Source organism: Dama dama, unplaced genomic scaffold, assembly GCF_033118175.1.
Source record: "Dama dama isolate Ldn47 unplaced genomic scaffold, ASM3311817v1 ptg000036l, whole genome shotgun sequence".
Taxonomy (NCBI): domain Eukaryota; kingdom Metazoa; phylum Chordata; class Mammalia; order Artiodactyla; family Cervidae; genus Dama; species Dama dama.
In genome coordinates, this window is record NW_026870878.1 from 1,534,379 (window position 1) to 1,547,411 (window position 13,033).

Genomic DNA, 13,033 nt, shown 5'->3' on the forward strand with positions numbered 1-13,033 from the left:
AAATAAACAAGGAAGAATTTTTGAAAATGATGCAAAAGACCACTCTTTATTAACACTGTCTTTTGTGCCTTTTGGAAAGTTGTTAACAAGTTTGTATTTGCTATAAGTTCCATAATAGCTGAATATATTCATTTTCAGTGTTTAAGTTTATATACATAAACTGGTCTCTTGATGTCTAATCCATGTGAGAAGTTACATGTTGCTACCAATATGTTGTTAAATCTATAACATCAAGAAATAAAATGTAGTGACTTCCTTAAACTATGAATCTGAAGAACAGTATTAATTACAAGTGCTATTTTTAGAGCCCCAGGTTCTAAAACTTAGATTTTTTATTTAACTTATGGAAATTGGCCCCACATCATAAGCCAGCCATCACTTTCCCTATTATTTTCCTTTTGTGCAACTCTAAAAATGAACATATGCTTTTTAACTGATTATTCAGATATGCAAAGTCTTAAATAAAACTGGCAGCAACAAAAGGTGAGAAAAATATGAAGAGCTTCAAAAGGTGTCAAAAAATGGGAAGTATGAAATGGTCTGAAAAATAGAAGGAGCATGAAGCGGCGTTGAAAAACATGAAGAGCTTGAAAAGGTGTGAAAAATATGAAGAGCTTCAAAACGTGTGAAAAATGAAAGGAGCAGGAAAAGGTCTGAAAAATAGGAGGAGCATGAAGTGGTGTTGAAAAACATGAATAGCCTGAAAAGGTGTGAAATATATGAAGAGCTTCAAACGGTGTAAAAAATATGGGGAGTATAAAACGGTCTGAAAAATAGGAGGAGCATGAAGTGGTGTTGAAAAACATGAAGAGCCTGAAAACGTGTGAAAAATATGAAGAGCTCCTAACGGTGTGAAAAATATGAAGAGGTTCAAAAGGTGTCAAAAATGAGATGAGCATGAAACGGTCTGAAAAATTGGAGGAGCATGAACTGGTGTTCAAAAACATGAAGAGCCTGAAAACGTGTGAAAAATATGAAGAGCTCCTAAAGGTGTGAAAAATAGGAAGAGATTCAAAAGGTGTAAAATATATGAGGAGCATGAAATGGTATGAAAAATAGGAGGAGCATGAAGCGGTGGTCAAAACATGAAGAGCCTGAAATGGTATGAAAAATATGAAGAGCTTCAAAAGGTGTCAAAAACATGAGGAGCATGAAACGGTGTGAAAAATAAAAGGAGCATGAAGTGGTGGTCAAAAACATGAAGAGCCTGAAAAGGTGTGAAATTATGAAGAGCTTCAAAAGGTGTAAAATATATGAGGAGCATGAAATGGTCTGAAAAATAGGAGGAGCATGAAGCGGTGGTCAAAACATGAAGAGCCTGAAAAGGTGTGAAAAATATGAAGAGCTTCAAAATGTTTCAAAATGATGAGGAGCATGAAACGGTCTGAAAAATAAAAGGAGCATGAATCGGTGGTCAAAAACATGAAGAGCCTGAAAAGGTGTGAAAAATATGAAGAGCTTCAAAAGGTGTCATAAATATGAGGAGCATGAAGCAGTCTGAAAAATAGGAGCAGCATGAAGCAGTGCTCAAAAATATTAACAGTCTGAAAAGGTGTTAAAAATACGAAGAGCTTCAAAAGGTGTGAAAAATGTGAGGAGCATGAAACAGTCTGAAAAATATGAGGAGAGTGAAGCGGTGTTTAAAAACATGGAGAGCCTGAAAAGGTGTGAAAAATATGAAGAGCTTCAAAACGTGTCAAAAATATGAGGAGCATAAAACGGTCTGAAAAATAGGAGCAGCATGAAGCGGTGTTGAAAAACATGAAGAGCCTGAAAAGGGGTGAAAAATATGAAGAGCTTCAAAAGGTGTCAAAAATATGAGGAGCATGAAACAGTCTGAAAAATAGGAGGAGCATGAAGCAGAGTTGAAAAACATGAAGAGCCTGAAAAGGGGTGAAAAATATGAAGAGCTTCAAAAGGTGTCAAAATTATGAGAAGCATGAAACGGTCTGAAAAATAGCAGGAGCAAGAAGCGGTGTTTAAAAACATGAAGATCCTGAAAAGGGGTGAAAAATATGAAGAGCTTCAAAAGATCTCAAAAATATGAGAAGATTGCAATGGTCTGAAAAATAGGAGGCGCATGACGCGGTGGTCAAAACATGAAGAGCCTGAAAAGGTGTGAAAAATATGAAGAGCTTCAAAAGTTGTCAAAAATATGAGAAGCATGAAACGGTCTGAAGAATAGGAGGAGCATGAAGCGGTGGTCAAAAACAAGAAGAGCCTGAAAAGGTGTGAAAAATATGAATAGCTTCAAAAGTTGTCAAAAATATGAGAAGCATGAAACGGTCTGAAAAATAGGAGGAGCATGAAGCTGTGTTGAAAAACATGAAGAGCCTGAAAAGGTGTGAAATATATGAAGAGCTTCAAAGGTGTCAAAAATATGAGGAGCATGCAACGGTCTGAAAAATAGCAGAGCAAGGCACTGTGTTTAAAAACATGAAGATCCTGAAAATGTTTGAAAAATATGAAGATTTCCAAACGGTGTCAAAAATATGAGGAGCATGAAACGGTCTGAAAAATAGGAGGAGCATGAAACGGTCTGAAAAATTGGAGGATCATGAAACGGTGTTGAAAAACATGAAGAGCCTGAAAAGGTGTGAAAATATGAAGAGCTTCAAAAGGTTTCAAAAGTATGAGGAGCATGAAACGGTCTCAAAAATAGGAGGAGCATGAAGCATTGTTGAAAAACATGAAGAGCCTGAAAAGGTGTGGAAAATATGAAGAGCTTCAAAATGTGTCAAAAATATGAGGAGCATGAAACAGTCTGAAAAGTAGGAGGAGCACGAAACTGTCTGAAAATAGGAGGAGGATGAAACGGTGTTGAAAAACATGAAGAGCCTGAAAACGTGTGAAAAATAGGAGGAGCTTGAAAAAGTTTCAAAAATATGAGGAGTATGAAACGGTCTGAAAAATAGGAGGAGCATGAAGCGTTGTTGAAAAACATGAAGAGCCTGAAAAGGTGTGAAAAATATGAAGAGCTTCAAAAGTTGTCAAATATATGAGGAGCATGAAACAGTCTGAAAAATAGGATGAGCATGAAACGGTTTTTAAAAAGATGAACAGCAAGGCAAGGTGTGAAATATATGTAGAGGTTCAAAATTTGTCAAAATTATGAGAAGCATTAAACGGTCTGAAAAATAGGAGGGGCATGAAGCGGTGGTCAAAACATGAAGAGCCTGAAAAAGTGTGAAAAATATGAAGAGCTTCAAAAGGTGTCAAAAACATGAGGAGCATGAAACGGTCTGAAAAATAAAAGGAGCATGAAACGGTGTTGAAACCCATGAAGAGCGTGAAAAGGTGTGAAATATATGAAGAGCCTCAAAATGTGTGAAAAATATGAAGAGTTTCAAAACGTGTGAAAAATATGAGGAGCAGGAAGCGGTGTTCAAAATTTGAAGATACTGAAAAGATGTGAAAAATATGAAGAGCTTCAAAATTCCTCAAAAATATGAGGAGCATGAAACAGTCTGATAAATAGGAGGAGCATGAAGCGGAGTTGAAAAACATGAAGAACCTGAGAAGGTGTGAAAAATATGAAGAGCTTCAAAAGGTGTCAAAAATATGAGGAGCATGAAACAGTCTGATAAAAAGGAAAAGCATGAAGCGGAGTTGAAAAACATGAAGAGCCTGAGAAGGTGTGAAAAATATGAAGAGCTTCAAAAGGTGTCAAAAATATGAGGAGCATTAAACGGTCTGAAATATAGGAGGATCATGATGTGGTGTTGAAAAACATGAAGAGCCTGAAAAGGTGTGAAAAATATGAAGAGCTTCAAAAGGTGTGAAAAATATGAGGAGCATGAAACGGTCTGAAAAAGAGGAGGAGCATGAAGCGGTGTTCAAAACATGAAGAGCCTGAAAAGGTGAGAAAAATATGAAAATCTTCAAAAGTGTCAAAAATATGAGGAGCATGAAACGGTCTGAAAAATAGGAGGAGCAAAGTGGTGTTGAAAAACATGAAGAGCCTGAAAAGGTGTGAAAAATATGAAGAGCTTCAAAATGTGTCAAAAATATGAAGAGCATGAAATGGCCTGAAAAATAGGAGGAGCATGAAACGGTGTTCAAAAACATGAAGAGTGTTTTGCCTATGTTCTCCTCTAGGAGTTTTATAGTTTAGTGTTACAGTTAGATCTTTAATCGATTTTGAGTTTATTTTTGTGTATGGTGTTAGAAAGTGTTCTAGTTTCATTCTTTTACAAGTGGTTGACCAGTTTTCCCAGCACCACTTGTTAAAGAGGTTGTCTTTTTTCCATTGTATATCCTTGCCTCCTTTGTCAAAGATAAGGTTTCCATAGGTTCGTGGATTTATCTCTGGGCTTTCTATTCTGTTCCATTGATCTATATTTCTGTCTTTGTGCCAGTACCATACTGTCTTGATGACTGTGGCTTTGTAGTAGAGTCTGAAGTCAGGCAGGTTGATTCCTCCAGTTCCATTCTTCTTTCTCAAGATTACTTTGGCTATTCGAGGTTTTTTTTATTTCCATACAAATTGTGAAATTCTTTGGTCTAGTTCTGTGAAAAATACCGTTGGTAGCTTGATAGGGATTGCATTGAATCTATAGACTGCTTTGGGTAGAATAGCCATTTTGACAATATTAATTCTTCCAATCCACGAACACGGTATGTTTCTCCATCTGTTTGTGTCCTCTTTGATTTCTTTCATCAGTGTTTTATAGTTTTCTATGTATAGGTCCTTTGTTTCTTTAGGTAGATATACTCCTAAGTATTTTATTCTTTTTGTTGCAATGGTGAATGATATTGTTTCCTTAATTTCTCTGTCTGTTTTTTCATTGTTAGTATATAGGAATGCAAGGGATTTCTGTGTGTTAATTTTATATCCTGCAACTTTACTATATTCATTGATTAGCTCTAGTAATTTTCTGGTAGAGTCTTTAGGGTTTTCTATGTAGAGGATCATGTCATCTGCAACCAGTGAGAGTTTTACTTCTTCTTTTCCTATCTGGATTCCATTTACTTCTTTTTCTGCTCTGATTGCTGTGGCCAGAACTTCCAACACTATGTTGAATAGTAGTGGTGAGAGTGGGCACCCTTGTCTTGTTCCTGATTTCAGGGGAAATGCCTTCAGTTTTTCACCATTTAGGGTGATGCTTGCTGTGGGTTTTTCATATATAGCTTTGATTATTTTGAGGTATGTTCCTTCTATTCCTGCTTTTTGGAGAGTTTTAATCATAAATGAGTGTTGAATTTTGTCAAAGGCTTTCTCTGCATCTATTGAGATAATCATATGGTTTTTATCTTTCAATTTGTTAATGTGGTGTATTACATTGATTGATTTGCGGATATTAAAGAATCCTTGCATTCCTGGGATAAAGCCCACTTGGTCATGGTGTATGATTTTTTTAATATGTTGTTGGATTCTCTTTGCTAGAATTTTGTTAAGGATTTTTGCATCTATGTTCATCAGTGATATTGGCCTGGAGTTTTCTTTTTTTGTGGCATCTTTGTCTGATTTTGGAATTAGGGTGATGGTGGCCTCATAGAATGAGTTTGGAAGCTTACCTTCTTCTGCAATTTTCTGGAAGAGTTTGAGTAAGATAGGTGTTAGCTCTTCTCTAAATTTTTGGTAGAATTCAGCTGTGAAGCCATCTGGTCCTGGGCTTTTGTTTGCTGGAAGATTTTTGATGACAGTTTCGATTTCCTTGCTTGTGATGGGTCTGTTAAGATCTTCTATTTCTTCCTGGTTCAGTTTTGGAAAGTTATACTTTTCTAAGAATTTGTCCATTTCATCCAAGTTGTCCATTTTATTGGCATAGAGCTGCTGGTAGTAGTCTCTTATGATCCTTTGTATTTCAGTGTTGTCTGTTGTGATCTCTCCATTTTCATTTCTAATTTTGTTAATTTGGTTTTTCTCTCTTTGTTTCTTAATGAGTCTTGCTAATGGTTTGTCAATTTTGTTTATTTTTTCAAAGAACCAGCTTTTAGCTTTGTTGATTTTTGCTATGGTCTCTTTAGTTTCTTTTGCATTTATTTCTGCCCTGATTTTTAAGATTTCTTTCCTTCTGCTAACTCTGGGGTTCTTCATTTCTTCCTTCTCTAATTGCTTTAGGTGTAGAGTTAGGTTATTTAATTGTTTTTTTCCTGTTTCTTGATGTAAGCCTGTAATGCTATGAACCTTCCCCTTAGCACTGCTTAAAGATCTAAATGTAAGACCAGAAACTATAAAACTCCTAGAGGAGAACATAGGCAAAACACTCTCCGACATAAATCACAGCAAGATCCTCTATGACCCACCTCCCAGAATATTGGAAATAAAAGCAAAACTAAAAAATGGGACCTAATGAAACTTAAAAGCTTTTGCACTACAAAGGAAACTATAAGTAAGGTGAAAAGACAGCCCTCAGATTGGGAGAAAATAATAGCAAATGAAGAAACAGACAAAGGATTAATCTCAAAAATATACAAGCAACTCCTGCAGCTCAATTCCAGAAAAATAAATGACCCAATCAAAAAATGGGCCAAAGAACTAAACAGACATTTCTCCAAAGAAGACATACAGATGGCTAACAAACACATGAAAAGATGCTCAACATCACTCATTATTAGAGAAATGCAAATCAAAACCACAATGAGGTACCATTATACGCCAGTCAGGATGGCTGCTATCCAAAAGTCTACAAGCAATAAATGCTGGAGAGGGTGTGGAGAAAAGGGAACCCTCTTACACTGTTGGTGGGAATGCAAACTAGTCCAGCCGCTATGGAAAACAGTGTGGAGATTTCTTAAAAACTGGAAATAGAATTGCCATATGACCCAGCAATCCCACTTCTGGGCATACACACTGAGGAAACCAGATCTGAAAGAGACACGTGTACCCCAATGTTCATCGCAGCACTGTTTATAATAGCCAGGACATGGAAGCAACCTAGATGCCCATCAGCAGATGAATGGATAAGGAAGCTGTGGTACATATACACCATGGAATATTACTCAGCCATGAAAAAGAATTCATTTGAACCAGTCCTAATGAGATGGATGAAGCTGGAGCCCATTATACAGAGTAAAGTAAGCCAGAAAGATAAAGAACATTACAACATACTGACACATGTATATGGAATTTAGAAAGGTGATAACGATAACCCTATATGCAGAACAGAAAAAGAGACACAGAAATACAGAACAGACTTTTGAACTTTGTGGGAGAATGTGAGGGTGGGATTTTTCAAAATAACAGCATGTATACTATCTATGGTGAAACAGATCACCAGCCCAGGTGGGATGCACGAGACAAGTGCTCCAGCCTGGTGCATTGGGAAGGCCCAGAGGAATCGGGTGGAGAGGGAGGTGGGAAGGGGGATCGGGACTGGGAATACATGTAAATCCATGGCTGATTCATATCAATGTATGACAAAACCCACTGGGAAAAAAATAAAAATAATAAAAATTAAAAAAAAACAAACAAACAAACAAAAAAAAAACATGAAGAGCCTGAAAAGTAGTGAAAAATATGAAGAGCTTCAAAAGGTGTCAAAAATATGAGGAGCATGAAACGTTCTGAAAAATAGGAGGAGCATGAACTTGAGTTGAAAAACATGAAGAGCATGAAAAGGTGTGAAAATTATGAAGAGCTTCAAAATTTCTAAAAAATATGAGGAGCATGAAACAGTCTGATAAATAGGAGGAGCATGAAGCGGAGTTGAAAAACATGAAGAGCCTGAAAATGTGTGAAATATATGAAGAGCTTCAAAAGGTGTCAAAAATATGAGGAGCATGAAACGGTCTGAAAAACTGGAGGAGCATGAAGCGGTGTTCAAAAACATGAAGAGCCTGAAAATGTGTGAAAATTATGAAGAGCTTCAAAAGGTGTCAAAAATATGAGGGCCATTAAATGGTCTGAAAATGGAGGAGCAGGAAGCAGTGTTGAAAACATGAAGAGCCAGAAAAGGTGTGAAATATATGAAGAGCTTCAAAAGGTGTTAAAAATATGAAGAGCTTCAAAAGTTGTCAAAAATATGAGGATCAAGTAACGGTCTGAAAAATAGGTGGAGCAGAAAGTGGTGTTGAAAAACATGAAGAGCCTGAAAAGTTGTGAAAAATATGAGGAGCTTCAAAAGGTTTCAAAAATATGAGGAGCATGAAACGGTCTGAAAAACAGGAGGAGCATGAAATGGTGTTCAAAAACATGAAGAGCCTGAAAAGTAGTGAAAAATATGAAAGCTTCAAAGGGGTCAAAAATATGAGGAACATGAAACGTTCTAAAAAATAGGAGGAGCATGAAGTTGTGTTGAAAAACATGAAGAGCCTGAAAAGGTGTGAAAATTATGAAGAGCTTCAAAATTTCTCAAAAATATGAGGAGCATGAAACAGTCTGATAAATAGGAGGTGCATGAAGCGGAGTTGAAAAACATGAAGAGCCGGAAAAAATGTGAAAAATATGAAGAGCTTCAAAATTTCTCAAAAATATGAGCAGCATGAAATAGTCTGATAAATAGGAGGAGCATGAAGCGGTGTTCAAAAACATGAAGAACCTGAAAAGGTGTGAAAAATATGAAGGGCTTCAAAAATGTCAAAAATATGAGGAGCATGAAATGGTCTGAAAAATAGGAGGAGCAAGAAGTGGTGTTGAAAAACATGAAGAGCCTGAAAAGGTGTGAAAAATATGAAGAGCTTCAAAACGTGTCAAAAATATGAGGAGCATGAAACGGTCTGAAAAATAGGAGGAGCATGAAACGGTGTTCAAAAACATGAAGAGCCTGAAAAGATGTGAAAAATATGAAGAGCTTCAAAAGGAGTCAAAAATATTAGGATCATGAAACGTTCTGAAATATAGGAGGAGCATGAAGTTGTGTTGAAAAACATGAAGTGCCTGAAAATGTGTGAAAATTATGAAGAGCTTCAAAATTTTTCTAAAATATGAGGAGCATGAAACAGTCTGATAAATAGGAGGACAATTAAGCGGAGTTGAAAAACATGAAGAGCCTGAAAAGGTGTGAAATATTTGAAGAGCTTCAAAAGTTGTCAAAAATATGAGGTGGATGAAACAGTCTATAAAATTGGAGGAGCGTGAAACGGTCTTGAAAAACATGAAGTGCATGAAAAGGTGTGAAAAATATGAAGAGCTTCAAAAGGTGTCAAAAATATGAGGAACTTGAAAAGTCTGAAGAATCGGAGGAGCATGAAGTGGTGTTGAAAACAAGAAGAGCATGAAAAGGTTTGAAAAATATGAAGAGCTTCAAAAATTGTGAAAAATATGAGGAGCATGAAACGGTCTAAAAATTAGGAAGAGCATGAAGTGGTGATGAAAAACTGAAGAGCCTGAAAAGGTGTGAAAAATATGAGGAGCATGAAACGGTCTGAAAAATAGCAGGAGCATGAAACGGTATTGAAAAACATGAAGAGCATGAAAATGTGTGAAAAATATGAAGAGCTTCAAAAGGTGTCAAAAATATGAGGTGCATGAAACAGTCTGAAAACTAGGAGGAACATGAAGTGTTGTTGAAAAACATGAAGAGCCTGAAAATGTGTGAAAAATATCAAGAGCTTCAAAAGGTGTCAATAATATGAGGAGCATGAAATGGTCTGAAAAATAGGAGGAGCATGAAGCGGTGATCAAAAACATGAAGAGCCTGAAAAGCAGTGAAATATATGAAGAGCTTCAAAAGGTGTCAAAAATATGAGGAGCATGAAACGGTCTGAAAAATAGGAGGAGCATGAACCGGTGTTGAAAAACATGAAGAGCCTGAAAGGTGTGAAATATATGAAGAGCTTCAAAAGGTGTCAAAAAATGAGGAGAATGAAACGGTCTGAAAAATAGGAGGAGCATGAAGCGGTGTTGAAAAACATGAGTAGCCTGAAAACGTGTGAAATATATGAAGAGCTTCAAAAGGTGTAAAAATATGAAGAGCTTCAAAAGGTGTCAAATATGAGATGAGCATGAAACGGTCTGAAAAATAGGAGGAGCATGAAACGGTGTTCAAAAACATGAGAACCTGAAAAGGTGTGAAAAATATGAAGAGCTATAAAAGGTGTGAAAAATATTTGGACCATGAAACGATCTGAAGAATATGAGGATCATGAAGGGGTGTTGAAAAACATGAAGAGCCTGAAAAGGTGTGAAAAATATGAAGAGCTTCAAAAGGTGTCAAAAACATGAGGAGCATGAAACGGTCTGAAAAATAAAAGGAGCATGAAACGGTGTTGAAACCCATGAAGAGCGTGAAAAGGTGTGAAATATATGAAGAGCCTCAAAATGTGTGAAAAATATGAAGAGTTTAAAAACGTGTGAAAAATATGAGGAGCATGAAGCAGTGTTCAAAATTTGAAGATACTGAAAAGATGTGAAAAATATGAAGAGCTTCAAAATGTGTCAAAAATATGAAGAGCATGAAACGGCCTGAAAAATAGGAGGAGCATGAAACGGTGTTGAAACCCATGAAGAGCGTGAAAAGGTGTGAAATATATGAAGAGCCTCAAAATGTGTGAAAAATATGAAGAGTTTCAAAACGTGTGAAAAATATGAGGAGCATGAAGCGGTGTTCAAAATTTGAAGATACTGAAAAGATGTGAAAAATATGAAGAGCTTCAAAATTTCTCAAAAATATGAGGAGCATGAAACAGTCTGATAAATAGGAGGAGCATGAAGCGGAGTTGAAAAACATGAAGAACCTGAGAAGGTGTGAAAAATATGAAGAGCTTCAAAAGGTGTCAAAAATATGAGGAGCATGAAACAGTCTGATAAATAGGAAAAGCATGAAGTGGAGTTGAAAAACATGAAGAGCCTGAGAAGGTGTGAAAAATATGAAGAGCTTCAAAAGGTGTCAAAAATATGAGGACCATTAAACGGTCTGAAATATAGGAGGATCATGATGTGGTGTTGAAAAACATGAAGAGCCTGAAAAGGTGTGAAAAATATGAAGAGCTTCAAAAGGTGTGAAAAATATGAGGTACATGAAACGGTCTGAAAAAGAGGAGGAGCATGAAGCGGTGTTCAAAACATGAAGAGCCTGAAAAGGTGAGAAAAATATGAAAATCTTCAAAAGTGTCAAAAATATGAGGAGCATGAAACGGTCTGAAAAATAGGAGGAGCAAAGTGGTGTTGAAAAACATGAAGAGCCTGAAAAGGTGTGAAAAATATTAAGAGCTTCAAAATGTGTCAAAAATATGAAGAGCATGAAACGGCCTGAAAAATAGGAGGAGCATGAAACGCTGTTCAAAAACATGAAGAGTGTTTTGCCTATGTTCTCCTCTAGGAGTTTTATAGTTTAGTGTTACATTTAGATCTTTAATCGATTTTGAGTTTATTTTTGTGTATGGTGTTAGAAAGTGTTCTAGTTTCATTCTTTTACAAGTGGTTGACCAGTTTTCCCAGCACCACTTGTTAAAGAGGTTGTCTTTTTTCCATTGTATATCCTTGCCTCCTTTGTCAAAGATAAGGTTTCCATAGGTTCGTGGATTTATCTCTGGGCTTTCTATTCTGTTCCATTGATCTATATTTCTGTCTTTGTGCCAGTACCATACTGTCTTGATGACTGTGGCTTTGTAGTAGAGTCTGAAGTCAGGCAGGTTGATTCCTCCAGTTCCATTCTTCTTTCTCAAGATTACTTTGGCTATTCGAGGTTTTTTTTATTTCCATACAAATTGTGAAATTCTTTGGTCTAGTTCTGTGAAAAATACCGTTGGTAGCTTGATAGGGATTGCATTGAATCTATAGACTGCTTTGGGTAGAATAGCCATTTTGACAATATTAATTCTTCCAATCCACGAACACGGTATGTTTCTCCATCTGTTTGTGTCCTCTTTGATTTCTTTCATCAGTGTTTTATAGTTTTCTATGTATAGGTCCTTTGTTTCTTTAGGTAGATATACTCCTAAGTATTTTATTCTTTTTGTTGCAATGGTGAATGATATTGTTTCCTTAATTTCTCTGTCTGTTTTTTCATTGTTAGTATATAGGAATGCAAGGGATTTCTGTGTGTTAATTTTATATCCTGCAACTTTACTATATTCATTGATTAGCTCTAGTAATTTTCTGGTAGAGTCTTTAGGGTTTTCTATGTAGAGGATCATGTCATCTGCAACCAGTGAGAGTTTTACTTCTTCTTTTCCTATCTGGATTCCATTTACTTCTTTTTCTGCTCTGATTGCTGTGGCCAGAACTTCCAACACTATGTTGAATAGTAGTGGTGAGAGCGGGCACCCTTGTCTTGTTCCTGATTTCAGGGGAAATGCCTTCAATTTTTCACCATTTAGGGTGATGCTTGCTGTGGGTTTGTCATATATAGCTTTGATTATTTTGAGGTATGTTCCTTCTATTCCTGCTTTTTTGGAGAGTTTTAATCATAAATGAGTGTTGAATTTTGTCAAAGGCTTTCTCTGCATCTATTGAGATAATCATATGGTTTTTATCTTTCAATTTGTTAATGTGGTGTATTACATTGATTGATTTGCGGATATTAAAGAATCCTTGCATTCCTGGGATAAAGCCCACTTGGTCATGGTGTATGATTTTTTTAATATGTTGTTGGATTCTGTTTGCTAGAATTTTGTTAAGGATTTTTGCATCTATGTTCATCAGTGATATTGGCCTGGAGTTTTCTTTTTTTGTGGCATCTTTGTCTGATTTTGGAATTAGGGTGATGGTGGCCTCATAGAATGAGTTTGGAAGCTTACCTTCTTCTGCAATTTTCTGGAAGAGTTTGAGTAAGATAGGTGTTAGCTCTTCTCTAAATTTTTGGTAGAATTCAGCTGTGAAGCCATCTGGTCCTGGGCTTTTGTTTGCTGGAAGATTTTTGATGACAGTTTCGATTTCCTTGCTTGTGATGGGTCTGTTAAGATCTTCTATTTCTTCCTGGTTCAGTTTTGGAAAGTTATACTTTTCTAAGAATTTGTCCATTTCATCCAAGTTGTCCATTTTATTGGCATAGAGCTGCTGGTAGTAGTCTCTTATGATCCTTTGTATTTCAGTGTTGTCTGTTGTGATCTCTCCATTTTCATTTCTAATTTTGTTAATTTGGTTTTTCTCTCTTTGTTTCTTAATGAGTCTTGCTAATGGTTTGTCAATTTTGTTTATTTTTTCAAA